Here is a 27,154-nt window from a genome sequence, read left to right as displayed (position 1 = left end):
GAGACCACAACCCTAGGCCTACATTCCGCAGCTCACAGAGAGGGAAATGGGGCTTGGGTTTTTAGACTCTGTTCCTAAGCAGGTTACAGTCTGAGGCCGTCTCTCCCCCGCCCGCCGGTCCGCAGGGGCTGGGAAGGCGGGGCGTGGCCCTGTTCCTGGCGGTGTCTCCTGCACGCACGTGTGCCAGGCCAGGCCCTTCTCTAACACTTTTTGTGTTAGGGCATTATTCCTCAAAAGCACAGTGCGCACAGGAGTGAACCCATATTATGGATGAGCACACGGGACAGCGCGCAGGGAGCTTGCCTCAGGCCAGCGGGCGCAGAGCTGAGGGCTGAACTCGGGCACTTGAATCTCTGGGTGTGAACTGGGCCGAAGGGCGCCGAGCCGTGCTGTGCTCCCGCAGGGCGGCCTCGGGAGCGTCAGGAAACAAGGATATTCATCCTGCACACCCTCGCCTTGCCTCCCTCCCCCTCCGCCCCGATCTAAAACTGTTCTGTTTTGGTGGTTTTCACATTGTAGCCTGTTGGCAGCTAAGCACGGGATGTCAATCACTTGCATCTTACAGCTTCTCCCTCCATCAGCTGGAACTTGAACTGACTGTGGAAAGGCATTTTCCACTTGGAAAGTAATTCCAGAAAGCAGGAACCAGATCGGGGGTAGATGGGGGTGGTCTGGGACTGCCTCCCTGGGGTCAGCGGTTCCTTCCAGGGGGCCTGGAAGCCCAGCCGTCCACTGTGGGCACGTGCTCCTTTCGGCAGCTTACGCTCCCCGGGAGCTGGCCCCCTGCAGCCCTGCTGCTCCCCTGACAGAAGGGAGGACCCGGCCAGGCTCCCAGGGCACCTCTGAGCTGTGCCCTTGGAGAGGGCACGTGGACGAGTCCACGCCCTCTGCACTTCCGCTCTCCTGTCTTAGGAGCTTGAACCTGCTGCCCTGGGGGTGGCAGCATCTTCCAACAGCCGTGCCAGGCTTCTCCCGGGCTGGGCTTTCGGCAGAGCGCTGTGGTCAGAGGCGCACAGGGCGCCGGCCTCACTGTGGCATAGCACCTTGTGAGTGCCAGGGGTCCATCCAGTCGAGAGCCGGAGGCGGGCCCACCGCTCCCACAGGACCGGGCGTTGCTGGCGGCAGTGAGCGGAGCAGCGCTCCCGGGGTCCCTGGCGCGGGGCGGGGTGAGTGTAGAAGGAGCCGCGGTCTGCGAACGGAGGGACGTCAGGAAGGGAGGCCGGGGAACGGAAACGGGGACGGTGCCAGGAAAGGCTGTGTCATCATTTGTCTTTTCTCTGGGGCCAAAAGGTAAGTTCCTACTTTCAGGTCCCTCGCAAGCACGGTGGGCACCTGGCTGCCAAGTGTTGCCGTGTGAGGACGGAGGAAGTCGGGGCGCGGTGAACGCTGGGAGGCATGTTTTCAGGGGAGGCCTGTCAGGTCTTCCGAGTGTGCTGGCGAGGGAAGGTACCTTTCCCCGCCGTGTGCCCACAGGGAAGCTAACCGGGCCGCGGGCCGTCTTTTCTGTGCGCATCCGGAGGGTGCGCCACACACGTCCGTGGGGCGGGAGGAGCTGGACCTCAGCTCACAGGCTCCTTGTGCTCCTCGCTCCACGTTAGTTACTGGGCAGCTGCGTGCTCTGTGCTGGGACACAGCACGGCAGGTGAAGGTCTTGCCTTCATGGAGTTTATATTCTGATCTCTTGTTCCAGACTGAGCTGCACAGTCAAATTAATGGGACAGGTCTCACCTGTGGCCTAAACGTTCCCAGGAAAACAACAGAATCAGTTTAGCTGCGGGTCGGAGCTGCCAGGAGCCAGATGTGCCCCCAGGAAGAATGTCTGAGGGCTGCCCTCGCCAGCGCCTAGCCTCGCCTGGTGGGCGGCCGTGAGCCGCCTCTGGCAGACGCGGGGCTCAAACAGCCAGCCGAGTCCTCACCCACCGCTGCGTTCGCTGTGTGTGGCCCAGGGGTGCTGCCGCTGTCCCTGCCAGAGCCCCTGTGGTCCGGGCAGAACCACCCAGAAGGGACCCAGAAACCAGCCCCTGGAGAACCTGGGCAGGCCTCCTCGTCCCGGGACATGGGGGCTGTGGGGGAGGTGGGCAGCCCTTGTCAGCAAGAATTCTGCAGAAGTACACCAGACATGCACGTCCTCACCAACCCGCCCCCCCCACACACACACACACACACACACACACACACACACACACACACACCGCCTTGCTCCTCTGCTTCCCACTGAGAGGCCATGGGACACAGGGCTGCCTCTGCGCTCCCGCAGAGAAAGTTGGGCCGCCTTATCCAGAGATTCCATGAAAAGCCTTCATCTTCACCTTTGAAAGCAGCTGTGTACCCACAGACATGCCCTAACACTCAAACACCCATCTGCCGCCCCAAATAAGATGCACGTGGACGATTTTTATAAACTGTGGAGTGTCTGGCTTAGCGTACCAGGCAGGCTCAGCTACACGCAGGAGAATGATGGGTTGGTCCTCCGCGGTCCAGCAAGCCTCTCCGGCCACGGGAGCGGCTCGGTGATGGTCTGCGGGGCGAGCTGTGCGGAGCCGTCCCTGGCGCACCTGCGGGCCAGGCCGGACTGGAATGAGTGCAGCTGCTTCAGGTGATGCTCGGGGGAGACAACCCACAGCTTCGCGCAAAGAAGGAAAGGGTCAAATGGAGGAATTAGGGTCCTTTTTTTATGTCCACATATAATCTCTGGCTATAACAGAAAACACATAACGGTAGAGATTAAGGTTGTGAAGGGGTTTCTCTTGAGCCTGAGCAGATACATTCTGTGGGGACCTCACATCACAGGAGGTCCTCAGAGGGTCTCAGGGAGGTCCCATTCTGAGTGATAACAGCAAAAACCGAGTCCTTGACGTGGAGAAAAAAATGAACACACCAGTTGATGTGTAAAAGGCAGCCTTGGCCTTCTCAGGGCATTGTGTGGATTTGCCGTGCAGGAAACCGACGTGAAGCCGTTCGGTGCTGTGGCTTGGTGTGGGCCGGCCAGGGGGGTGAGAGGGCACTGGCCCAGCCTGCGGACAGCCAGATGGCCACAGGACACAGCTTTGGTGTTCTTGTCTGCTTCTGAAAGCAGTTGCAGAATTTTGCCCTTGGCGATATTTTCTTCGCGCTTGTATGTTCTGCTACGAATTTACTTTTGTCAGAGTGCTTTGAAAGAAAAGCCTTGCTCTAAAAATTTATTTTTTACTTAAGTTATAAACTTGTGAAGTCAACAGTGTGTTCATAAAAATATTTCTTAAATGTTAAATATGTTAGTGAATGGTGGGAGGATCAGCTTTTCTTTTTTCTTAACACAGTGATTTCGACCATATTTTACAGCAGTTCACGGAGAGAGTTTTGCAATATTATGAATGTTGCATTGATGATGTGTGAACGGATGGACAGACAGACAGAGCAGACATGCTGTTATTCCTGTAGTAATGAAGCTTATCTGATGAGAGCTTTAACTTTCTGTTACTTACAGCCCCGTCTCGGGTTGTGGTTTCCCTGTTGTGTTTAACAGCACATCTGACTTGGTGATATTTAAGTGAAGTGAGAGTCCTTTTGGGTAGGTTGGTGGGTTTTTGCCTGCATGTTTGGTTGGCATTTATTAGAACTATTTATTACACCACCATTGAAATTTACATTTCTTTCCTACTAAAAGCAAATCACATTTTGTGATCACCGTGGCAAAAGCTATTTAAGATGTCCTAACTGCTTATAAGGGATAATATTTTATCACTGAATGCTTCTAATAGGAATTGCTTTGGAGCTCTTTTTCCCCTTTGATAGAATGCTTCCGAATAATTTAATGTCCTTTTTACAGCCTCTCCCCCTCTCTTTCTCGCTCTCTCTCTCTCTCCTCAAACAAGAGAAGAGCACAGAAGTGGGGTCCTTGGGCAATGGTCTCTCCTCCCACTGTGCACAGATTTCCAGTTTTGCTTGGAACCTGCATTCCTGGTGAGAAAACAGGAAGCTAAGTCCTAACCTTTTTGAAATCTCTGCCGGCTTAGTCACACGTCTGAGGCAACTCCTTCCAATAATGAGGCCGTTGTGTGCATCATCTCTGATCAGCTCTTGAATGTTTTAGTGAGTCTATCTTACACGTTATACGAGATAATCGGCAGACTTAGAAGGTCCCCATCTGGACTGGAGAGTTCTTTTACTGAGAGATGTTTTGCCTTTTTGAGATAGCTCTCGCGTTTCATCATCTGTTCCGCTGAGATGAAGTGCGTATGAAAAGTCAGTGACTCTCGATCCATCTGCTGTTATTATTTTCCACTGATAATTGGCTCGAACAATGAAATGTCTGTGTCTGCAGCCTTTGAAACTGTACACCCTGTTTATTTTCTGGAGGTCTCACTGCAGCCACCCCCTCTTCAGACTCGGGAGCTGGCACCGAGCGCTGCCTGGTGAGGGCCGCAGCTCTGACCGGCCGCGGTGCTGGGGCGCAGGGAGTGCGTGTCCTCCCAGGTCGGTGGCATTTGCTGCTGCACCCAGCACGCATGCACAGCCGCTTCCTGGACCACAGTGCTGCATCCCTTGCCTGGACGGTCGTCTTTATTTCCCTGTCCTCATTGAAATATTAATTTAGAGTGCAGTATCTCATGGATCCCTGTGGCATCAGATACCACGTGTAATTGTGTAATATATTCGGTTGCATCCAGGTTTGCACAACGCAGAGCATTCCTGTGGGATTCCTCTAGCAGCGCCCCATCAGTTTGCTCTGCCGGGGAGCTGAGCTGAGCTGAGCGGGAAGCCCGCCGCCTGCCAGGCCCGCCCCGCCTCCCGCAGAGGCCCCTTGTCCAGGGGCAGGTGATCACACGTATTTCTGTGGTTATTTGCATCAGGTTAGTCACTGTCGTCGATGGAAGTAGGTTATCTAACACCTTATTGGAAGGTCATTTCAAGACAAAATAGTGAACAGAATAAGGTATCTTTAGTTTCTGTGGGAACCTCTCTTAGAGAACCTGTGTTTGATTCTTTGGGGCTTTAAGAATCTTTTTAATTTTGTTTCTTGTGTCCTCATGTTATGCCATGATATATGTTTGAAATGGGCTTTTTGTTTGTTTGTAATTTTTAAAAAACTTGTCAGCATTGTTCTTTCACTTTTGTGATAAATTGCTGTAGCCAGAAAATGGTATTGTAGTATCAACCCAATACAACTCGCCTTTGAACTTGATGCCACCTGTTTCCCTGGAGAGACCGTGGCGCCCTCTCCGAGGCCTGGTGGACCCCCTTTCTGACCCAGTCCAGCAGACACAGCCTGTGGGACCCCAGTCCTCGGAGATCACACAGCAGGCGGAACCCGCTGAACACAATCTTATTTACTAGTACGTTTCCGCCGAAATCATTCAAACTGCCCAGAATTATTAATAAGTAAGTTACTAGGCAGTAGAGTTGGGTGAGTGTGAGCTGACCTCTCACTGAGGAGGCGGGGGATCCTAGCACTGCGTGTTTTCCTCGTGCTTAAGTCCCGGTGTCCAAGGACAGGTCACGTGAGGAGTGGCGTGCTCCCTGCCGCAGGGGCGAGAATCGTTCACTGGGGTCACGTTATGTGACTGAAATGGTCGCCGGCGAGGCCGCGCAGCTGGAAGCGAGCGTCCTCTCACACATGCGTGATGTTTGTAAGCGAGCGGGCGTGATCCTGGATGGATGGCTTTTGAAAGGCAGGCATTTGGGATGTATTTTTGAACAACTCAAATTATTTTCCTTAGATCATTAGTGAACTAAGGAGTGTAAAATAGCATTTTCTGTTTATTTTCTTTAATTAGATATGTGTGACTATTATATGTGTGAGTGCATGCACATGAATGTGTCTGGATTTTATATATGTATGTCTTTCACATTATAAAATAGGCCTTTTTATAGACTCGCGAGGACTGGTTTGCAGTGTGTCAAAGCAGAGAAACAAGATGTATACATCTGCCTTAAACTGTGGCTGACCCCTCTCTGGGAGGGAGCGGGCTCCTCGGGCAGCCGGTACTGGCTGCAGTGGCTGGGGGCACAGCAGCACCGGACCTGCCCCCGCCCTCCCGGGGTCAGTTCTTCACTGCTAATGAACGCGATCCCTTTTAATTGTTACCATAGCAGCATAACGTTTAACTGACTCCTGTTAGTCCTTGTCCCCGGAGCTGCCGAGTCTCCGGTCAGAGACAGGACAGGTAGAAGCCCGGCGGGCCTCTGACTGCGCCAGTTACTCATTTGCCGAGTGTTTGTGTTTATGCAAAGGGCCTCTTCCTGCATCGACTCTAGAGTCAGGCAGTGGCTTTGTTGTGTTTAGCCCACATACCTCCAGTCCTGGCTCCCTCCCCGCCAGAGCCCCGCAGCCCTGGCTCCCACAGCCTGCAGTTCCTCCCTCACAAACTCACAACTTTCCTCCGGGCCCACAGCCGCCCCTCGCCATGAGCCGGTAAGTGTGTGGGAGCCCGCTGGTACTTTTGTTTCGTTTTACAAATGTTGAGAGGTGACTTTGCTGCTTCTCTGGCGCCTCCCCACAGACAGCATGGGCTCCTGGCCGGGCCACTGGGGCCCTGGCATGGACAAGCGCAGGTGCCTCTAGGATGGGCTGAGCTCCCGACGGGAGGGGCTCCTGGGAACCTAGGGGCGTGGGGCAGAAAGAGGAGAGAGAACAGCTTTATTATTCTTTGTATCCACAAATCCTGTTTTGTCACTGTCCTGGAGAGAATGCTGCCATTGTTTGCTAAGGCTTCAAACAGGAGAGTGAAGAGTGGGGAGGCTGCTGGCGCAGGGCCGCGGGCAGGGCTGCGCCCAGGAAGGCGGCTGCGTGCCCCTGGCCTGGGCTCCTGGGTGTTAATAGCCCCGCGCTGGAGGCTGGGCCGCCGCCGAGGCGGGAGGGAAGGAAGCCTGGTCCTGCGGAGCTCCCTTCTCAGCTGCGCGGCCCGGCCCGGCCCGGCCCGGGGAAGCGGGTGCTCCAGGAATTTGGATCTTGAGCTGTTGGTTTTACTGGGTCTGACCTGTACTTTCTTGTCATTGTTGTTGTTTTTGTTTGTTTGTTTTGTCCCGGTGCTTTCTTTAGAAATCACCATATTCAGGGGCTAATCCAGTGTTTTTTAAACTGAATTTTAAAAAAAAGACTCAGAACTTGATGCACTGGGATCGTGCTGAGGAGTGAGGGTAGTTCTGCTTCCCTTTAGAATGTTACGCCTTCAGAAATGAATTGCCACAGAGAAAGCCAGGCCACAGCAGGAGGGCTGTCCTCTGTGAAGACAGTTCAGGGTGAGGATGGTGCCGGGTCGCAGGGAGCACTGAGCCAGCTCACTGGCCCAGGTCTGAGTTACTCTTCTCAACAGAAGAGTGTGCTGTTCCCCCGTAGGTGGGAACTGAAGGATTCAAATAACATTTTATCAACCTGATTACAATATGTAGGGACTTGGGTCTTCTTGGGTACAAATCACTTTAAAGACTTAGAAACGTTTATTAACAGTGAGGCTGCTGAAGGTTTTTAATAATAAAATTACAAATACCCCATCTAATTGTAAGTATGTGACTTTTACACTCAGCTTTGAAGGGAAATACTTTTTTATGAGGAAAAGTAACTGTCAGTGCACCTTCTGTGATTAGTGCCATTGTATTCTTAAATTTTGATTGATAGAGATAATAGTTTTCACTTAAAAATACAGACAGGTACTTAACTTTCCATGACAATAGCTATTTGCATTTCTTTTATCTTTTTGTTTAAGGTTTGTGGGGGTTGGGATGGATTTGATTATTAACTCTTATTGCTCACTAGAGGTAAATTTAAAACAAAGGCTTTGTTAGTGCTTCAAAGAGAAAGCAGCAAATATTGTTTTTAGATTTCAACACTTAAAGGCTGTTAGAGGATACTATAAACTATTTTCACATGGCCATGCCCAGGGTTTACATTCTCTACACAGAGTGGTTTTCTGAATGAAGTGGGCCCGTGTGGACTTGCTGGGCCTGCCAGCTGGAGGCTGCCCTGACCTGCGCTGCCTGTTCCCGAGGCTCACTGACAGGATTTTAGGTCTTCCTGTAGATGGACCCAAAGCTAGGTGAGGCCGAGGCTGAGGGGAAAGGAAGTCAGATGTTCTTGCTGCACCGGGAGGGGGCCAAGGGGGGGTGGTTCTAGGTGGTAGATTTCTTTGGTAGTGAGAACGCAGGGATGAGGCATGTCCTAACTGTAAACCAGCCAGCCCCCTCCCTCCCAGCGGCCTGAGCTGCAAGGGTTCCTTGTCAATTCTTTTTTTTTTTCTTAACAAATTTTTGCAGATTTCAGAGAGGAAGAGACAGGGAGAGATTGATAGAAACATTAATGATGAGAGAGAATCATTGATCGGCTGCCTCCTGCATGCCCCCACAGAGGATCTAGCCCGCAATCTGGGCATGTCCTTTTACCAGAATTGAACCCGGGACCCTACAGACCGCAGGCTGATGCTCTATCCATTGAGCAACACCAGCCAAGCTCCTTGCCATTTCTTTGCTTTTCAGTCTCCTTCCTTCCTTCTCCTTTTTTCCCTATTTTGCTCTCCCTGTTTCTTCTCCTTTTTCTTTTCTTCCTTCACTTATCTTTTCCTTCTCTTTCTTTTCCCTTTTTATGTTTATAAACCTGACTCAGAATATAACCACTTTCGAAGTTCTTTGAAGCAGAGAAACAACACTTTGGGGTTGATTTCTGAGTGGATTTTCTTACAATGAAGTGACCCTTGTATTGCCACTTTTCAGCTAGTCAAATCTGTGTTGACATGCGTCTAGTTTTCTAAGAAATCTTTGATAAGCAAGACATAAAAGCTCACGAGTTAAGATTCACCAAAGAGACTGCAGTCTCTGGAAGGGGGCCCCTTTATACCTGTTTTCTCTAATGAAGGGGTGCCATTTGATTGGAGTATTGGGAAGTATGGGACGTGTGAAGCCTGTTTCTGGACTTGAGGAGAAGGGGTCCTCACCACACAGTAGCTCCTAGCCTCCGCCTTCACCCGGTGGAGCTGGCTGTGACCACCCGCACCCCAGTGACACGCCACACAGGAGGCTCACAGCCAACATTTGTCGGACTGAAGGTTGAGATGACATATGGTGGCCATCCTTCAGTCACTTTCATGCAGTTGTGTAAAATGAAAGATAGTGCAGGAACCCTGGTGCAAATCATTCCGTGAGCTGCTATGAAAGAAAAGGGGGAATACTTTTAGTGGGAAAACAGACTATATATTGTTCATTTGCCACCTTGTGCGATGAATCACACCTCCACCTGTACCTGCAACCTGGTTCCAGGTAGGCCCTGGCTGTGGGCACTGTGCACTTTTTCACACAGATTACATTAGGCATCAGTGGATCCATGTACAGTATGGCACTGAGGTGCTGCTTAACTGATGCAGAGCCCAGCTCCTACTGGGGGAGGGATTGGGAAGGTGGAGGGCACATTAACTTTCCTAACCCAGGGTCATAGGTCTGCACTGATGTCTATTCTAGGTCAAGGTCCTGGGTCATCCATAGTTTCAGGTCAGTAACACTATAGCAGACAACAGTGAAGAGGCCACGGAACAGTTCCACACAGGACCTTACGTGTAGAGAAAAACATAAAGGAAAGTAAGTAGTTTTTATTAACCATATTCCTGGCTCGTGTTTACAATCTAAAACCAACAGGAAACTTAAGAAAAAGAGGAAAAAAAAAAAAAGCAATTCATATGTCAACTGCATTTTTTTTAAGAAGAAAAGAGGGCTGGAGGACAATATTTTTCTTGTATTTTTTTTTAATCCAAGAGCTTCACATAATCATTTGAGTTTTAGATATCATCATGCTGCCAGTACACATTCAGATAAATAATTGATGGATTTGATAAGCAAACTTATTGTTTAAAAAATAGCAAATGCAGTTCTGGAAATAGGAATCTGGTACTTTGGGAAGATGAAATACAGACTTTCCTCTGGTTGTAGATTCCGGTCCTTCTAGGCCAGGCCTGGGCCCTGACTGTCCTGATACTGACACATGCCACTCACTGTAGCCTGATGCCGAACAGCTCTGAGCTACTCCTCTCTTCTCAGCAAAGCCAGGAAAATACCTTGTAGATTACTTTGTTCATATATACTAACAACTAAAATCAACAAATAAATTAATGAGCGGTCAAATATGCGTATGCATTAAAATTTTTGGAACTTCAAGATGGAGTAAAAGATGGCTTGAATACCACTGCCAGTTTCATGTATAAGTTCAATTAAATGTAACCGATTCTGTATTGCTGTAGTAATTGTAGTTAGAGGACCATATGGATAATGCTGAGCCCGCACCCGCAGGGGAATGCCATGTGTAATGTCTGGAGTGGGCCGGCCTCGATTTCCCCCGTCCCCTTCCAGAGGACACTGTGCTGAGCAGAGAGGAGTAGGGCCAGCGCTTACCTGAAAACGCTCTGCAGGTGTGAACACAGCATTAGGGATAACTTTGTTCAAAGTAGGCGTTTTCAGCAGTTTTTTTTAAATTAAAGTTTCATAAGGCCCAGTGGTTTGCCAGGCCTGTGTGACAGCAATCTCACCTGCATGGCAATGGCTGCTACTGTCGCTCTGACTGCCACGCAGGAGGGACGAAGCCCAGGAGGTAAACGTGGAAATCAGCTTAGCGTGCATTCACTGGTGCACATTTCCAAGGACAGGAGGGACACGGGGGCCCGCCCGGAACTCAGGAGGCTTGCCAGGGCTCCCTCTCTTCCCATTGAGACGGGAGAGGGAGGAGCGGGGCCTCCGTGTGTGGTGGTCAGGGGCCTGGGGTCTGAGAGCTCCTCTGATGTGCGTGTCGGCTGCGCCCCAGGCCGCACTGTCATTGCTGTTTCCTGAGCACGTTCGCTCGGCCAGGGTTCCCACCCCTGCAGAAGCTACCCTGGCACAAACACCAGCAGGAAAGTGCAGACTGTCATTTTCTATTTGAATTGTTTTGTGTAAAAACAAAAAGGTTTTGGGCAGGTTGCAAAATAGTAATTTTAAGTCCCAGAGCTAGGGTTTTCCCCCACCCAAATGGTGAACATTTATGGTGAAAACCTCCAATTTCCTCTTAGAGTAAACAAGAAAATTATGATTTCACTCAGAGCCTGCATTTCTTTCCAATCTTCATGGCAAGAATCTGCATACACTTGCTGGTGGAAATGTCGTAAATTGGCCTTGTACCAATTCCTCAAAGTAGCACCCCCAGGTGCCCTCACAGATCTCCAGCCACAGGGCAGCCGGCTCGCGCTCAGCTCAGCGAGACTGCCTTTCCCCGTGAGGGCTGCAGCCGCGGCTGTGCAGGGAGACGCCCTGCGTGAAATCTAAAGCACGCCATTCCACATTGTTCTGGAGAGTGAGCAAAAGGACACTGACGTTTCAGTAAAACGAGGGTACAATTTCACCATCTTCAAAGTTAGGCGAGCCTTTGGTCAATCGATGCGGAATGAGTGCTGTTCCCTGATGCTAACTTGATCTAAAGTAATAAACGGATGTTTTCTTTGCCCTGTGCCATATGTGGGTCCCAGCTGCATGGGCAGAAAGGGGCAGCCTGCGATGCTTCTTAAAGGCTCACACTTCTTGCACTGGGCCGTGTGCCGGGCAGGAGTGGAAGCGGGAGAACGTGTTCATCCTTTCCTGTGTTTTGGGAAACTTGATTTCAGTTGCTTGGTTCGTCTGACACGAACCATTTTCATGTGACTTAGTTAATCTGGCAGGTACGTGCTAAGTGGAAAATATTCTGAGAGAGCTTTCACTGCATGAGCCCCAGCCCTCCCCATCCTGGAACTGTGGTGCTCGCGTCCTTCTGGAAGGCCCTGAGGGACCACAGCAGCTTGTCTGTGAGAGCTCTCTTCCAGAGGGGAGTGAGGAGCCTACCGTCAGTGCATTCGAAGTTGTGGATGGTAACCAAACAGACACGCTCAAATAGCAGTCTGGTTTCCAAACAAAGACCCGTGAGTCATGCATTATTCCACGTGAAAATAAATGGACAGACAGCAAGACAAGAAAAAGTTCACAAGCAAAATTTGAAACGTTTCACCTCGAATTTTTCCATTGGAGCTGTCTTGTTGTCTTGAAGAGCTCAGAGGCATGTGGTTCAGATAAGCGAGGTCTTGGGACTTGTTTTTAGTAACTCTGAAAGTCTCCTGCCATTGAACGTAACTGAGTCCCTTTGTTGTTTTTCTTGAATCTCCCAGGCAAGAGAGGTGGTTGCTACTTTCTCTTGACATTCAGATTTTGATGTTCTCTTTTGTTTTCAGGGTAAGAAGTGACCTTTTGAGGTGACTGTAACTGAAGATTGCTTCACAGAAGCCACAAAAGGTAAATGCAGATACGATTAGTGGGACAATGTGTAGGGTGGTAGCTGTCACCTTTTAAGCGTCTTAATTCAGTTCTCTTCTGATCTACATATTTATCAAGTAGATATGTATTTATTTGTGTGTAAGTATATATGTAGCATATTTTGGAAGGTCGTTAAAGAAAAGATCCCTTAAGAAATGGTCCACAGCGTCATATTTGTCCTCCAAATATCAAACTTTTCCCCTTTTTTGAAGCTGAACTTTTTTTGGGGGGGATGGAAGGGTGTTGAATTAGATTAAAGTTAGGCATATTCACATCACAAAAGTGGTGATTTCATAAAATGAACTTGCTACTAATTAGAGTAACGCGTGTCAGTGTTCTGAGCTGAAGTGGTGTCATCAAATTGATGTTCATCTGGCGGCTTCATAATCACCTTCTTTCAGAAATTAATTGTCAGGCGCCATAGCAACATGCCACGTTGCTGTAACTGCGGGTCGGCGTGGGCACATCCCTGTGATGTCAGCAGGAGACTGCCTGGTTCCTTGGTCTTGCTTGAAAAGCAAATGAGCACTTGATTCTAAACTGGAAGTTTCCCAGGAGACTCGTGTAGCTTGATGAGTTAAAACTCAGTGAATTTTCTCAGATTCACATTTGGGAGGGGACAAAAAGCATTCTGCTTGAAGTGATTATGGACGCTACATGTTTTGTGTTTTTTTTGATTCCTCAAGTACATATCTCATCACATACAAGTTAATCTTGCTGGTCATTTTAACATCTCATGTTTCTCAGGTGGTGTCTTCATTTTGTTTTTGAATTATGGCCACTAAGTGTTCCATGCCAAGCGGCAGATTTGTGTGTGTCTCCGAACAGGCCCCGGCGGCCTGGCTGCGTGAGTTTGCCAGGCCCGCGTTGGTTTGAGTCTGGCTCAGGCGCCTCGCCCCGCAGTGGGGCAGGCCTGTTGTGGGCCTTTCGTATGGCACAGATTCTTGCATCGGCTTGTTTTACATCTCACCCAGGGTGCTGGGTTCTAGAACGCCTTACAAAGGTGATGATTTGCTTTTAAACTTGCGTTTCAGCACATTTGATTTGGGCCAAAAAATTCAGCCTGCCTCATCTCACCACCTTTGTGGTGTGAGTGGAGCCCTAGTGGGAGCACTCAGCTGTCCTCCGCGGGGACAGTGCCCCGCGGCGGCCGGGCCAGCCGTGTGCTCACCAAGTGAGAGCTCGGCTTTTGCCAAAAGCCCTTCCTTTGCTGAGACTCAGTTTCTAATCTTAACAATGAAGCTTAGTCTGTTCGCAAGACTGCAGACTTGCCCGTGAGGGGCCACCGGTCAATGCAGTGTGGGCCACACTGCTGTCAGCTCCTCAGCTCAGCTCTCCTCGCCCCCTGGGCTGGGACCCTGAGCTCTCAGCCCCAGCTTCTCCTGCGACACCCAGTCCGTCTAACTCATCTCCTGCTGTTCGCAAAGGTTTCTAGTGAGGCGAGGGTTCGGATTAAAGCTGAAAAAGTGGTTGGACAGAGAGCTGTGTTGGCCCTACAGCTTCAAATAGGGCTTCATCAGGAGGTTTTCATTTTTATTTTGCAATCACCCGTGAGCATGAATGATTTTCTTCTGACTTGATGTCTTGACTATGACCATGCTTACACGCATGACCTGAAAATGGACATGACTGAATGTGTGCAGTGTGATTTTGCCTAATTCTATAACGTTGTTCAAAGTTAAAAATACCACGAGTTACGGGAATGTTGGGATAAAAAAAAGTTTCCTAAATTTGTTATCAGTGTTGACTAAGAGAAAAAAATGCTTTCTTTTGAAAAAACTTTTATTTTTCAATTACAATTGACATTCAATATTATATTACCAAAAATGTTTTCTTTATAATTACTGTCAAGAACATAATGTATTATACAATATTCTGAAAATAAGGAACCCTTCTTAAATTTCAAGAACACAGAAAAAGTGTCCTTCTGTGCCTCCTTTTTTGACACAGAGTGAGCTGAATAACCAATTCACATAATTTTTATTTTGACTTGACTGCTAGGAAGCTCAGAGTAAGAGTTTGTGCTCAATCTATGTAGTTTTTTCAATTTCAACTTTTTTGTTGAAACAACATTTTGTTGTTGATGTATTTTAAAATAAACTTGATTTTTTTCTACCCCCAGTTAGCATTTCATTATTTAACTTTTTATTTTACTTCTGCAATATCAATTCTTATCTGAGTTTTGACTCATTAAAAAATACTTGTTTAGAAACAAGTTAAGGTATTTGGACTCAAATAAATAATAAATGACATGAAATTTTTACCTTTTAACAAGGTCAATGATCCTTTAAAACTAATCCATACATATCTTGATCTCTTATGTGTAAGGCAAAAAAAAAGCCTTGTTATAAATATAAAATCTAGAAAAACATATATGAAGTGGATAGAATGATCATTGTTTCTTCGCAGTGAGTAGACCGTAAGCAGACATAAAAGCATGCTGCCAGTGATGGCAGAAACCAGCCCTGCCCTCCACACTGCGAGGAGGATGCCGATCCCAGATGCCAGGAGCCTCTTAGTAAACGCCATGGCCGGATTTGAAATCTGGCGATCATTGACTGTCAGCAAAGATGCAGATAAATCTGCCTGCAGTCGCATGATGGGAACAACTGGCTGTGTGCATGAGAGTGGTCAGGCAAACTCAGAAAACCAGACGAAGCCATTTTTCAAATTTAGTTACAAAGGTCTGAAGAATCATAAGTAACAGTCATCATACTTGGTAGTGATACTAACAATTTTTTCCAGTAGATCTGAACATTTTATCAAATGGGTCTGGTTGCCAGCATTCCTGGGAGGTAGCCGGCAGTTATTACAATCCCCACTTTACAAACTGGGCAAGTGGCCCCACAGATGAATGGTAACTCACCCAGGTCACCTAGGAAGCCCCGGCAGAAGGAAAGAGGCAGCTGGCCCTGGTCACAATCACGGATGCCCTGCTGTGGTGGCCCTTGGTTTGGTGAGTTAATAATGCTGTGTGTATCAGCTCCTCCCTGTTTCCCACTACCATTGGCAATTCACCCACATGCATTTTTACTTCAAATTCACCATCTTGTATTCAATTCTGAATGGCATTGGGAGTCAATGATAATAGTCAAGATCATATATATTACAATTCAATGGTTATTTTAAAACATCAGACATCTTCAGAGTTCACATTTTATCTGTTGGTTCATTTTTGTAATAGTCAACTTATTTGAGAGAAAGTGAACCAATGTAAAGGAATGTGTTATCCTTGTAGTTTTTCTCCCATCCCCAATTTGAGCTACTTTTTTGTTGTTGTTGTTAGATCAAGAAGTTATAATGCATCCTTATAGATACTACTCACTGTGTCTTACACATTGCAAATTATTTCTTGGTTACAAAAAAGCTAAAATTTGCTATTTAGCCATTTAAAATGTATTCATTGGTTCTTTGGAAAGTGTATATGTATGTGATGTAAATATTTACATAATGAAAATATTCCGAGTTAAATCCATTCAAAATGACCTCTTTGCAACATTCAGCATTTGAATTGTGTAACTATTAATTCATGAAGCTGTTCTGGAGACACTGGGAGACAGCGTCTCCACTGGGCTGCCATCGGCGGAAATTAGCAGGCAGTTCCTTAAGCACGGAAGCCCTCCTGCTTCTCCGACCGCCACCCCCACACACGCCAATGTGGCTGTACCAGTCAGGGCAAAGACGCGGCCGATGGAGCCCGGAGCCCTAGACACCATGGCCTAACTAAACCTCAAGCTCACTTCTCTCTCATAGAGCAGCTGGCTGGTTTGGCCTGAGGGCGGCCTCTCCCTCTTGTGCTGTCCTCTTCAGGGCTCGGCCTTATCTACGTGGCTGAAGCACAGTTAAGTCCAAGCCAGGAATTTTTTTGAAGCAAATGAATTAAAAATTGCACACACTATATCCATTGACATTTAATTGGAAAGAGTATGGTCATATGGTCACAAGAAGCTGCAGTGGCTGCTGGGAAAATGTCTCTATCTGGGTGGCCACAAGTGTGGGAGAATTGGAGAACAGATTTAAGAGGATAGTACAAATCAACTTGATTGGTTGAATTGCCTCAATCCAAAAATTGCATTCGTTCAGTCATTCCTTCCTTCATTCATATGGATGTGCATACTGCTACATGCATGCATGAGCTCCTACTGCAGCTTTTTTTTTTTTTAAATATATTTTATTGATTTTTTACAGAGAGGAAGAGAGAGGGATAGAGAGTTAGAAACATCGATCAGCTGCCTCCTGCACACCCCCTACTCTGGATGTGCCCGCAACCAAGGTACATGCCTTTGACCGGAATCGAACCTGGGACCCTTGAGTCCACAGGCCGACGCTCTATCCACTGAGCCAAACCGGTTTCAGCAACTACTGCAGCTTTTAATTGGTGATGTGTGCCAGGTGCTGGCTCATAGCACTGTGGAGAGAGGGCGCCATTCTGTCCCCAGTCCTCAGAGGGCTCATGGTAGAGAGGAAGCCAGCCATCAGGAAGGATGATGGCAAGTGCAGGAAGGGCAGGTACTGGTTGCTCTGTAATGTGCTCTCCAACAGGGAGACCAGGGCCTTGGGGCATGTAATACAGCATTAAATGGATGCTATGTTGGATTAATTTGATTTTCTTGTACCTTTCATGCCAATGCCTTTGTGAATGTTATCAGGCATGTCAATTTTTTAGTAATAGCTTTATTGAAATATAGTTCACACACAATACAGTTCGCCCATGTAAAGTGTACTGTTTAGTGTTTGTAGTACATTTACAGAGTTTGCATCCATCATCACAATGTAGTTTTAAAACATTTTATCACTCAGAAAGAGACCCGTACCCATTAGCAGCCACACCCCCAACCCAGCCCCTGGCAACAACTAATCTACGTTCATTCTGTAGAGATTTACCCATTCTGCATGTTTTACATAAAGTGAATCATGCATTCTGTGGTCTTTTGGGACTCACTTTTTTCACTTAGCATAATGTTTTCAAGGTTCATCCAAAGCTTTTCAATGTTTAACTGTTTTACAACCTCAAAGTTGTTTGAGTTCTTAGTTCTACATTTAACAAAATGGTGGACACAAAAAAATACTCTCACACGGGATGGCATGTGGGCAAAATGACTGTTTCCATGTTTTTTATATTTCCATGGAACTGACTTGGTCTCTCAACAGTTAAACTTTAGAATTTAAGTGTTTGCGTTTTAAGTTAGCTGTCTTTAAACATCGTTAACCATAAGCTGAACTAAGTTACCCTGTGAGCAAGAGCTGTCTTTCCTGTGTCACTTTCAAAGAAAACAATTTAAATACTGATTTCCAGAGAAACATGCTCAATAGAGTTCCTTTTCAGGCGTAAGTCACGTGCTGAAATGTACATGAGGCACACTTAGTAGTAAAGGCAATATTTGCCGCAATTACCAGGTAGCCATATTTTGCACAGTTGAACAATAAAAAAATATAAAACCAAATAACAAATGGTTTTATTCATTTTTTCAAAATGATGTTTTTGTTCTTCCATCTGGTCAGGTCACTAATATTCCAGCTGCATAAGATTCACTTTGAGCATCTTATCAAGGAGTTCTCAGCTCAGGTGACAACTTAACAGCATAGCAGATGCAGGGATTATCGCCCCTTTTTGGTTATTCAGAAACCTCAAGAAGAAACTTGGGCCTAACTGTGCAACAACAATACTCGTTTAGGGCAGCACATCTGTGAGACCTCACCTGCACACCCTGGTTTCCGCTAACATCCAGAACTTAAAAGAGCACATGGCAGATTGATGAGAGGGTCCTTATTTTGGGGCCATTTAAAAAGTTGGCCCTTTCTGCCCAGGGCTAAGTTTGGATTTGAAGTTCATGGTATCTTTTTCAAAGGCTGTTGGTGAGTGGAATTCTGTAAAAATGAAAAATGAAGATTAATCGTTATACCTCTCTTTCCTTGATCTAAGCTATTGTACCTCCATGTCAGTGGCATTGGGTTGGGAGAGAAAAATGAAAAACTTGACGTCTTTCTACTCAGTTCAAATGCACTTTTTGACGTGTGAAAAGTGTGTAGATCTCCCCTTGAGTGGTTTATGTATGTAGTGTATAATCATAGGTAGTCAGATGTTTGTTAATTATCGGGCAGTGCACTGAGTTAATTTAAAGTACATTTTAGTGGAAAGGAGCCTGGCATCATTCGCTGCACTCTGCTGACCTTGGTCCCTGATGATCATGGTCTTCAGTTCCTCCCCTGCCCTTCAGGCCTCTTCTCCTGGGAAGTCTGTTCCCCTTTCCAGGTCCGGAGCACTCCCTGGAGGCCAGAGGAAGTGTCACTCATTTCAGATTACATACCTAAAGCTTATTTAGAACAGTGATTTCAAAAGTGGGCATGGGGATCCATTTGTGGGTCAGGACCTCAATTTAGTGGGTTGTGCCCAAAAGTATTTAAAGCAATTAATAAACACACAATGGAGTAGAATAAGCCTTTCCTGCCAACATGGAAACCACTAGGTACATGTGGCTGTGAGCACTTGACATGTATGTGCTGTTTGTGGAAAATTCCCAAAGTGCTTCGAAGACTTTGTATGGAAAAATGAATGTGAGATATTTGAATAATTATTTTTATTGGTTATGCATTGAAATGATTATATGTTGGATATATTGTGTTAAGTAAAATAACTTGGAATTAATTTCAACTGTTGCTGTTTACTTTTTTCAGTGTGGTTAGAGTTACATATGTGGCCAGCACTGTGTTTCTATTAGACCGCGTGCTCAGATGATGGAGAGTATAGCAGGAAATGACAGCGACAAGCAGAGCCTCTGCTCAGGCTCTGTGGGGTGGGAACTGGAGGAGACTGTAATAAATAAATATGAGGGTGAGTGCTGTGGAGAAAATAGAGGAGGGTACGTGAGGGAAGGGGTTCCCACTGCAAATAGTCAGTGACTTTGAACAAAGGGGAGCATATTGTAAGGAGAGCACGCTGGCAAAGCCAGCCCGTGGGGGAGGGGAAGGAAGGAAGGCCATAGTAGCAGGGCCAGACCGAGCCGAGCGTTGATTAAGGCTGATGGGACTTAGTCTGTCAGTGAAATGTGCAGACTTTGGTGGGCTTTGAGGTGGGACAGGATCTGACTCTGGGAGCTGTTTTGCTGCTAGACTCTGGGTGGGTGAGATGGTAGGCACAAAGACCTGTTAGGAGGCCGCTGGAACAATCCAGGGAGCTATGATGATGGCCAGGGTCAGGATGGTGGTGGAGGTGGGGAGGGTGGCTAAACCTGAAATTTATTTGAAGGTAGAGCCAAAAGATTTCTTGGTGGAGTTTGGAAGAATTGCATCGAGGATGGCTCCTGGGATTTTTGTCCTGGTGTTTGGCTTGTGGGTAGAAAGAGAAGAGTCAGGCAGAACAGGTTTGCCTTCAGGCTGTACTGGAGAGTGGAACTGCCATTCACTGGAATAGGGAAGCCTGTAGAGTGCGGGGTGAGGGGATGAAAAGAACCCACTTTCACTTGTTAAAGATGGGAAATCAGGCTTTATGCAGGACCCTCGCAGAAGGTGAAGGGCACGCTGCAGAGAGATTTTCAATGTGAGAGACAGATTGTGCTCAACTCCGAATATAGCATGGGAGCAACATGAGAGCAGGGGTTGGAAAATTGTTAAGAGAAAAATGATCAGTGGGAAGGGGAGGGTCCAGGTTAAAGGGATCTACAGAATTCTTGATTAAGACAGTCCAGGGTGGCCCTAGCTGGTTTGTCTCAGTGGATAGAGCATCGGCCCATGGATTGAAGGGTCCCAGGTTCTATTCCCATCAAAGGCACGTACCTTGGTTTGCAGGCTTGATCCCTAGTCCTGGTTGGAGCCCCTGCAGGAAGCAACCAATCTATGTGTCTCTCTCACATTGACGTTTCTATCTCCCCCTCCCTTCCTTGCTCTCTAAATATCAATGGGTAAATATCCTCAGGTGAGAATTAACCACCACCACCAAAAGACAGGTGCACAGGCGTCAACATCCTGGGGGTGTGGAGGACAGGAGGATAGGACTTGATCAGGTAGAGGGCGACCAGAGATGGGGGTGGGCTTCCGGTGGAGCTGAGCTGGTAGGATTCTTGCTAAGCTGGCGTTCACAAGGCAGTGCGTGTTCAGGAGCATGGCTAGCACTGGGGCAAGCTGTCACTGTCCAGAGCGGAGGAGGGAAGCAGCGGAGACCAGGAGGCGGGTGTAGAGGTGGGAGGTTGAGCTCTTGGTCATTCATACAGGTTGAGATGTCAGCTGAGTGTTCGGACACGTGGCTCTGGAAAAGCCCTCGGAGGGCCACGCGGGGAGGGTTTCTAAACACGGGATTGATGTGCACAGGCACGAGAGTGAGGAGCTCACTGAGGAAGCCAGGGTGTAGGTGAAGACGAGATGGGCTGCAAGGTGTGCGTTCTGAAGCCAGCACCACTGAGAGGCTTGGGCACAGGCACCAGACGGAGGCCCATGGAAGGCAGTGCTGTGGGGTGAGCGGAGCCGCTGCCGAGCCTGTTGGAGGAGGGGCATAGTCAGCGGGAAGCGATGCAGGAGTCCAGGACAGCGATGGCAGAGAACTGACTGTTGGGTTTGTCAGCACGGAAATCATAGTCAACTGTAACAAGCGTCAAAAATATTTGAATCTCTTCGAACAGATACTGGCTTTGTACTACCCGTCTGCTATGGAAATTAGGCCTTTAGAAGGATTTTTCCAGGAATAGTGCCTGTTCAGCACTCTTTTTTGTTAAGGTCATCACACGTGCCTCCATGCCTTGCTGCCCCACGTGGCCAGGGGTCACGGTGCAGCTGTGGAACGTGAGCAGAGAAAAACTCACTGCTATAGAAAGGGATCCTGCGCACTTTGCCCTTTTGAGTCAATCTCTCATCCGATGGTTCAGATTTTAAGTCTAAAACAACGACAGGGCAAAAGGGGGATATACTTGCATCTCTAACTTGAAATATGTTATTTTTAATCATCTGAAGTACATTATAGCTTGATGTGGTTAGCATAATCTCTAGATTAGTAAAGTATTAGTTTGTGCCTAAGCCACATGTTAGTCTATCACCTTTACCTTAGACTAATATAGGTAGTCTTCTATGGGTTCATCCATCTTTCAAATCAACTAAAAGGATCAAAGACTCTAGCTTACTCAAAAATTCTGAAACACAGTTGACTATTTTTGAGATTTCTCAGGCTGGTCCCAAATCTTCAAGCATCTCAGAATTGTAAGTAAAATAACAAAAAAAATGTGTTGTTCCTACTTGGATAATAAATACCATTAAGGAAGGATTGGGTGAAGGAAGAACATTTCCCCCTCTTTGTGAAGGGACAGTGACATGTGTGCTTCTGTTTTTTGGGTGTGAGACGTACCCAGCAGACAAGTGTGTTTCTTCAGATGTAGGCCCAAATGACTTCCTCAAAGGTCTATAAAATTGACTGATTTTAAAAAGGGTGGGGGGAATATTTGCCTGTTGTTTGGGTTCTGCTGCAGTGGGTATCAGCTGATACCCCAGAGCTGTGCCTCTGTTTGTTTACAATATTCCTCAAGGGCATCTGATCACCAGACCCCACCAGAGAGAGGCCAGTAAGCAGGAAGCCCAGGGAGCCGTCTGTTGGAGCATCGTCCTGTACACCAAAAGGTTATGGGTTCGGTTCTCAGTCAGGGCATATACCCAGGTGGCAGGTTCAATCCCTGGTCCAGGAACGTGCAGGAGGCAGCTGATTGATATTGCTCTCTCTTTCTCCCTTCCTCTCTGTATAGAATCAATAAAATAAAACACCAACAACATATCCTCAGGTATAAGGATTGAATTTAAACAAGGAAGCCCAGCTAGAGTGCATGTGAAAGGTAATGGGATTTATTTTTTAGCCGTAAGATTGTTGACTCAGGTCACAACTGCAGTACAGCCATCAGCTTCCAAGGGTTTTTACTCATCGGCTACTGTAGTGTGTACAGGGATGAAACTTGCAGCATTGTTTGTGGGAGCAAAAGCAATGCAATCCCCTAAATGTCTGTCCGGAGGACAGGGGGAAACCAGTGCACATACAAAACACATATGATTGTAAGTGTAGAAGTTTTTGGAAAAGAGACCAGACTCTGCTACCAGAGGTCCCTCTGGGAAGGGAAGCTGGCTTGTGGGGGTTGGAATTAATTTCCCCCGTTTCCTGTGTGTACTGTTGAGCTGTATGTGAGTATAATGGCCTTTAGACGTAGTTGTTCCTAGATGCCAAAGAGGAAACCTCAAGGGCAGCAAGCCTGCTAAAAAAGACCGGATACTGGATTTTTGTGATCTCTCTTTTAAAGCCTCGCTCTTAGTAAATGTGAAATCAGGTGGGATAGCTGATTGATTTCAAAACCCAGTGATAAGAAACAGTTGATTCAGCCCAGATCAACCACGTTCTCGCTTCAGACTAACAACTTTTGTGATTTGTCTCTTACCAATGCTCATTTATTGATGGACTCCCATGGTCTGTGTGTCACCTAGAACATGTGTTATTGATAGACTCCCATGGTCTGTGTGTCACCTAGAACATGTTTTATTGATGGACTTCCATGGTCTCTGTGTCACCAAGAACATGTGTTATTGATAGACTTCCATGGTCTGTGAGTCACCGAGAACATGTTTTATTGATGGACTTCCATGGTCTGTGTGTCACCAAGAACATGTGTTATTGATAGACTTCCATGGTCTGTGTGTCACCTAGAACATGTGTTATCGATAGACTCCCATGGTCTGTGTGTCACCTAGAACATGTGTTATTGATGGACTCCCATGGTCTGTGTGTCACCTAGAACATGTTTTATTGATAGACTTCCATGGTCTGTGTGTCACTGAGAACATGTTTTATTGATGGACTCCCATGGTCTGTGTGTCACCTAGAACATGTGTTATTGATAGACTCCCATGGTCTGTGTGACCGAGAACATGTGTTATTGATTGCCTTCCATGGTCTGTGTGTCATCTAGAACATGTGTTATTGATAGACTTCCATGGTCTGTGTGTCACCTAGAACATGTTTTATTGATAGACTCCCATGGTCTGTGTGTCACCGAGAACATGTGTTATTGATTGACTCCCATGGTCTGTGTGTCATCTAGAACATGTTTTATTGATAGACTCCCATGGTCTGTGTATCACCTAGAACATGTGTTATTGATAGACTCCCATGGTCTGTGTGACCAAGAACATGTGTTATTGATTGCCTTCCATGGTCTGTGTGTCACCTAGAACATGTGTTATTGATAGACTCCCATGGTCTGTGTGTCATCTAGAACATGTTTTGATAGACTTCCATGGTCTGTATGTCACCGAGAACATGGTTTTAGTTGCTGCCCGTACTGGCTTAAGCAAAAAGAGACTGAATAGGTCAGGGGTAGGCCTGGCTGGCCACGATCTAATCCCTAAAGCCCCTCCTCACATTTCTCCCTCTGCTTCCTTCTCTGGTGCCCCATTCCCAGCGGGCACCTTGGTGGCAAGTGGCTCTAGAGCTCTATCCGGGCCACTTCTCAGCTCCAAGAGTCCAGACCCTCCCGCATGTGCTTTCAGGCTTGCCTTGGCCACGTGCTTCTTGGGGGACCTTGAGGGTCAGCTTTCACTCTTTTCTGTCTTCTATTTCTGTTTGTAATTCGGTTAAAATTGACAAGCCCCAAACTCCTACTGTATGCTAAGCTCTATAGGCCTGAGAACACCAAGATGAATAAAGTATTCTGCAGATCTTGGGGAGGTCACAGGGTGTTAGGAGGCAGAAAAACTAATATAGAAACCCTTTTAGGTGTGAATTATTAAACTGAGAGGATTCTAGAGAGGGCTCATCTCTCCCCAGATTTTGGCGGGAGAGTCCTCAGAGAACTGGCAGGGTGAAGCCCCTGTGGGAGCAGACTCCTTCCTGTGGACAGGCCAGAGGAGCAGGGGACGGCCTCCCCGGGGAGAAGAGCATAGGAAGCGGTTTCCATCCCCATCAAGCCCTGTTCATCAGATTTCACAGCCGCCCTGCACCATCCTCTTCTCATCTTGTGCCCTCCCCCCCATCCGCCCTCCCAGGCAGCACTGTTCCACTGTGTTTCTTTGCACACATTTGGCAGGTGCATTCATTACTTTGTATCATTATTTACTTACCTCCTTTCCCTAGTTCTGTTTTTTCTTTCTTTCTTTTTGCTCATTGTCTGGGCTGCACAATTAGTGCCCTTTTTTCAAGCAATAGCCCCCCCATTAGCAAAAGGGTTGCCGTTCCAAGGACAGACTTTGTCATCAGAAACTTGGTTCCCAGGTACTGAAATAATGGAGTCAGCCTAGGGCTGTATTCAAGGAAGACTGGAGGGGGTGGGTATAGCATGAAAATATCAGCCATTGTTTTGTGCTGGGGTACAATACAGTGGTCTTAAAGCTGAGGAAGGTAAGGAGCTTAGAGCGGGGGAAAGCAGCTCCATTTGTGGCTGAGGGGTGAGGAGGAAAGGAGCGGCCTGGGCCTGGCCTGGAGGTTGGATCCAATTCTGTTACAGTGGTGCTAGGTGGAGAGCACATCCTTCGCTGGACTTGCTCCTTCCCAGCACCTGGTTGCAGGCAGGGAATTCCTGGAATCTGAGCTGGAGTGCATGGCCCGGCCGCAGCTTTTTTATCCCTCCCACCAACCTGAACCTGGCTCTTCCGAAACCAGAAGGAAGTGCACCTGCCGACCTGCCGTTGTACAGCGGGGAGGACTGCATACAAGAGGGTGCGAGGTGTGCCGGGCAGTGAGGCCTCTCCTTGGTCCTCATGTGCACTTAGTGAGAAGGGCGGAGACTCCTCCGGAGAGGTGCCGGGGTTTCCTTTCTGCTGGTGCTGTGTCTGCCAAGCCAAAGAGACCTTGGCCCCAGACAGGCCCGAGCTGGCAGTGCGCTCGCCACAGCTCTGGACAGTGTAACGCCAGAGGATACCGGCGTGAGCATGGGAAGACAGCTGCGCTCTCCACTGGCCGCAGCGTCTAGTCCAGAAATGCACCGGCCGGCGCTAGTCAGGGCAGAGCTCTATCCCAGTCAGTTATAGAGAGCTGGCCATAGAGAAGCCTCTGTTCGCTGACTTTGCAGGGCTGTTGGTCAGTGGGAATGCAGGGCTGAGATGGGACTTTCTAGGTTGGAGGGGAGCAGGGCACTGGAGACCCTGTGAGGAGGCGAGAGAAGACGCTGGGGTGTAAGTGCTGGACACAGGCCTGGACACGTCCAGGTCTTCTCCACTGTTGTGCGACCACCTTCTGCTACTGCCCCCCCCTCCGCCCCCCGCAGACTGAGAAGCCCTGAGACAAGGGCTACATCGGTTTTGCTCGCAGCTGTTGAACCTGTAGCCTCCTATGGACACTCTGACTTAGCGCCCATAATGCAGAGGCCACTGCCAAAAGCAGCTTGCCCATACTATTTTTCATTTCATTGTTTTTAAAAATTTCCCCAGTGATCTATTTATCCAGGTTTTATTCTTCATTCTCTAAAATCAGAGAGTCTATGGCACGCACAAAAAAGCATTCTTCTATGTGTATGGAACATTGGAATGTTGACAGATATAACACTGCCTTGTTCAGGGGTTATTTTTAGGTGTGCGTCTTATCTTAAAGTCACTCTAAAATCCCAATGGATATAGAACCTGTCTTTTAAGGCTCTTTTAATTCCTGATTTAGAATATATAATAGGTGTTTGGCAATTATTTCCCCAGTGAGACTCTTTAGCTTTTTTAGTGCCAGAACAGTGTCTTATATTTATTCATCTCCCCTTTCAATGTTCTACACATAGTAGGTCCTGTCTTAGAGGCAGGACCGTTTTGAACAGCCGTGTTAGCAGTTCAGGCACCAGGAAATGGCGCTCCTGAAACCACGCCCGTGGAAGCACATTCATGGGTGCCAGTTTCTCTCTGTAAGGCTTTCCTCTTTGCCTTCTTTGTGTGTTTGGTACATGAACAGGCTCTGTCTCCCTGGGGAAGCAGCAGACCGCTTCCGTGGTACAGATGGTACATCCACATGTGGAACCTGGCCTCAGAGATCACCACCTGCACCAGTGGTCCGTCAGTAGATTCCAGTCTGCATGTGGTTCTCTGCTCAAAGGAACTAGGTTTTCTTGATTTGTTAGAAAAGGGCGCATTCGGGCCAACTTTGGAATGGATGAATGCATGTTTTGGATATCTTCCTGGATTGAGTTTTGGATTGCCTTTTTTTTCTGAATTTTGGAAATTCCAGATTTAAGAGTGCATTTCCTCTTAAACTGTGTTTTCAAGTGATCACACTGTATTTATAGGTAGTGATTATTACCTTTTTAATGTTTTTATTGATTTTAGAGAGGAAGGGAGGGGTAGAGAGAGAAACAGTGATCACTTGCCTCCTGCATGCACCCCATCAGGGCCGAACCCACCACCTGAGCATGTGCCCTGACCAGGAATCAAACTGGTGACCTTTTGGTGCCCAGGATGATGCACAACTGACTGAGCCACACCAGCCGAGGCCAGTAATGATTTCTTTTAAGAAGTGAAATACCTTCTCACACCTTTTTCCTAAAATATCTAAGTCTTAAGAAGCATTCTTTAATTTTTCTCTCTCTTCTATATTTGTATCTACCCGGCAAAGACCCTCAGATGCATTTCTGTTAGAAAGGAGTAGGTGGGTGCAAGAGAATTACTACTTCATGTCTCGGACTTGTCTGATGGCATAATAATTGATTTCTTCACCCCTGCCACTTTAGAATAACACTTGATACCCCTACCCCCCCCCCCCCCCGCCCGAAAGAGTCAGAGGTGAGGCATGGCTATCCAGGGGAATGTATTGGCCACTCTCCAGTGCGCCCAACCTTACTAATTTTCGGGGGTCTGGTCGGGGGTGATCTGTCCTGTGGGAAAACCGAGATCAGCACAGTTACATGCTGGGCCACCGCTGCCAAGACCAGGTGACAGAGAAAACGTTTATCCCTCTTAGTTG

The 27,154-nt window shown here is 47.6% G+C and overlaps 1 protein-coding gene across 7 annotated transcripts in view; it reads left to right on the top strand.

The window, feature by feature from the left end:
• Positions 1 to 27,154, top strand: part of FOXP1 (forkhead box P1) — a 565,106-nt gene that overhangs the window by 255,623 nt on the left and 282,329 nt on the right. For 6 of the 7 annotated variants that reach the window (XR_008558876.1, XR_008558877.1, XM_054729759.1 and 3 more), the window contains exon 4: positions 12,186 to 12,246. The exons of the other annotated variant lie outside the window; for it this stretch is intronic. The gene's annotated coding sequence lies outside the window, so the exon portion shown is untranslated. The remainder of the gene's footprint in view (positions 1 to 12,185; positions 12,247 to 27,154) is intronic. 7 annotated transcript variants of the gene reach the window in all.

This window comes from Eptesicus fuscus, chromosome 18 (genome assembly GCF_027574615.1).
Source record: "Eptesicus fuscus isolate TK198812 chromosome 18, DD_ASM_mEF_20220401, whole genome shotgun sequence".
Taxonomy (NCBI): Eukaryota; Metazoa; Chordata; class Mammalia; order Chiroptera; family Vespertilionidae; genus Eptesicus; species Eptesicus fuscus.
This window is presented reverse-complemented; position numbering and strand designations above follow the sequence as displayed.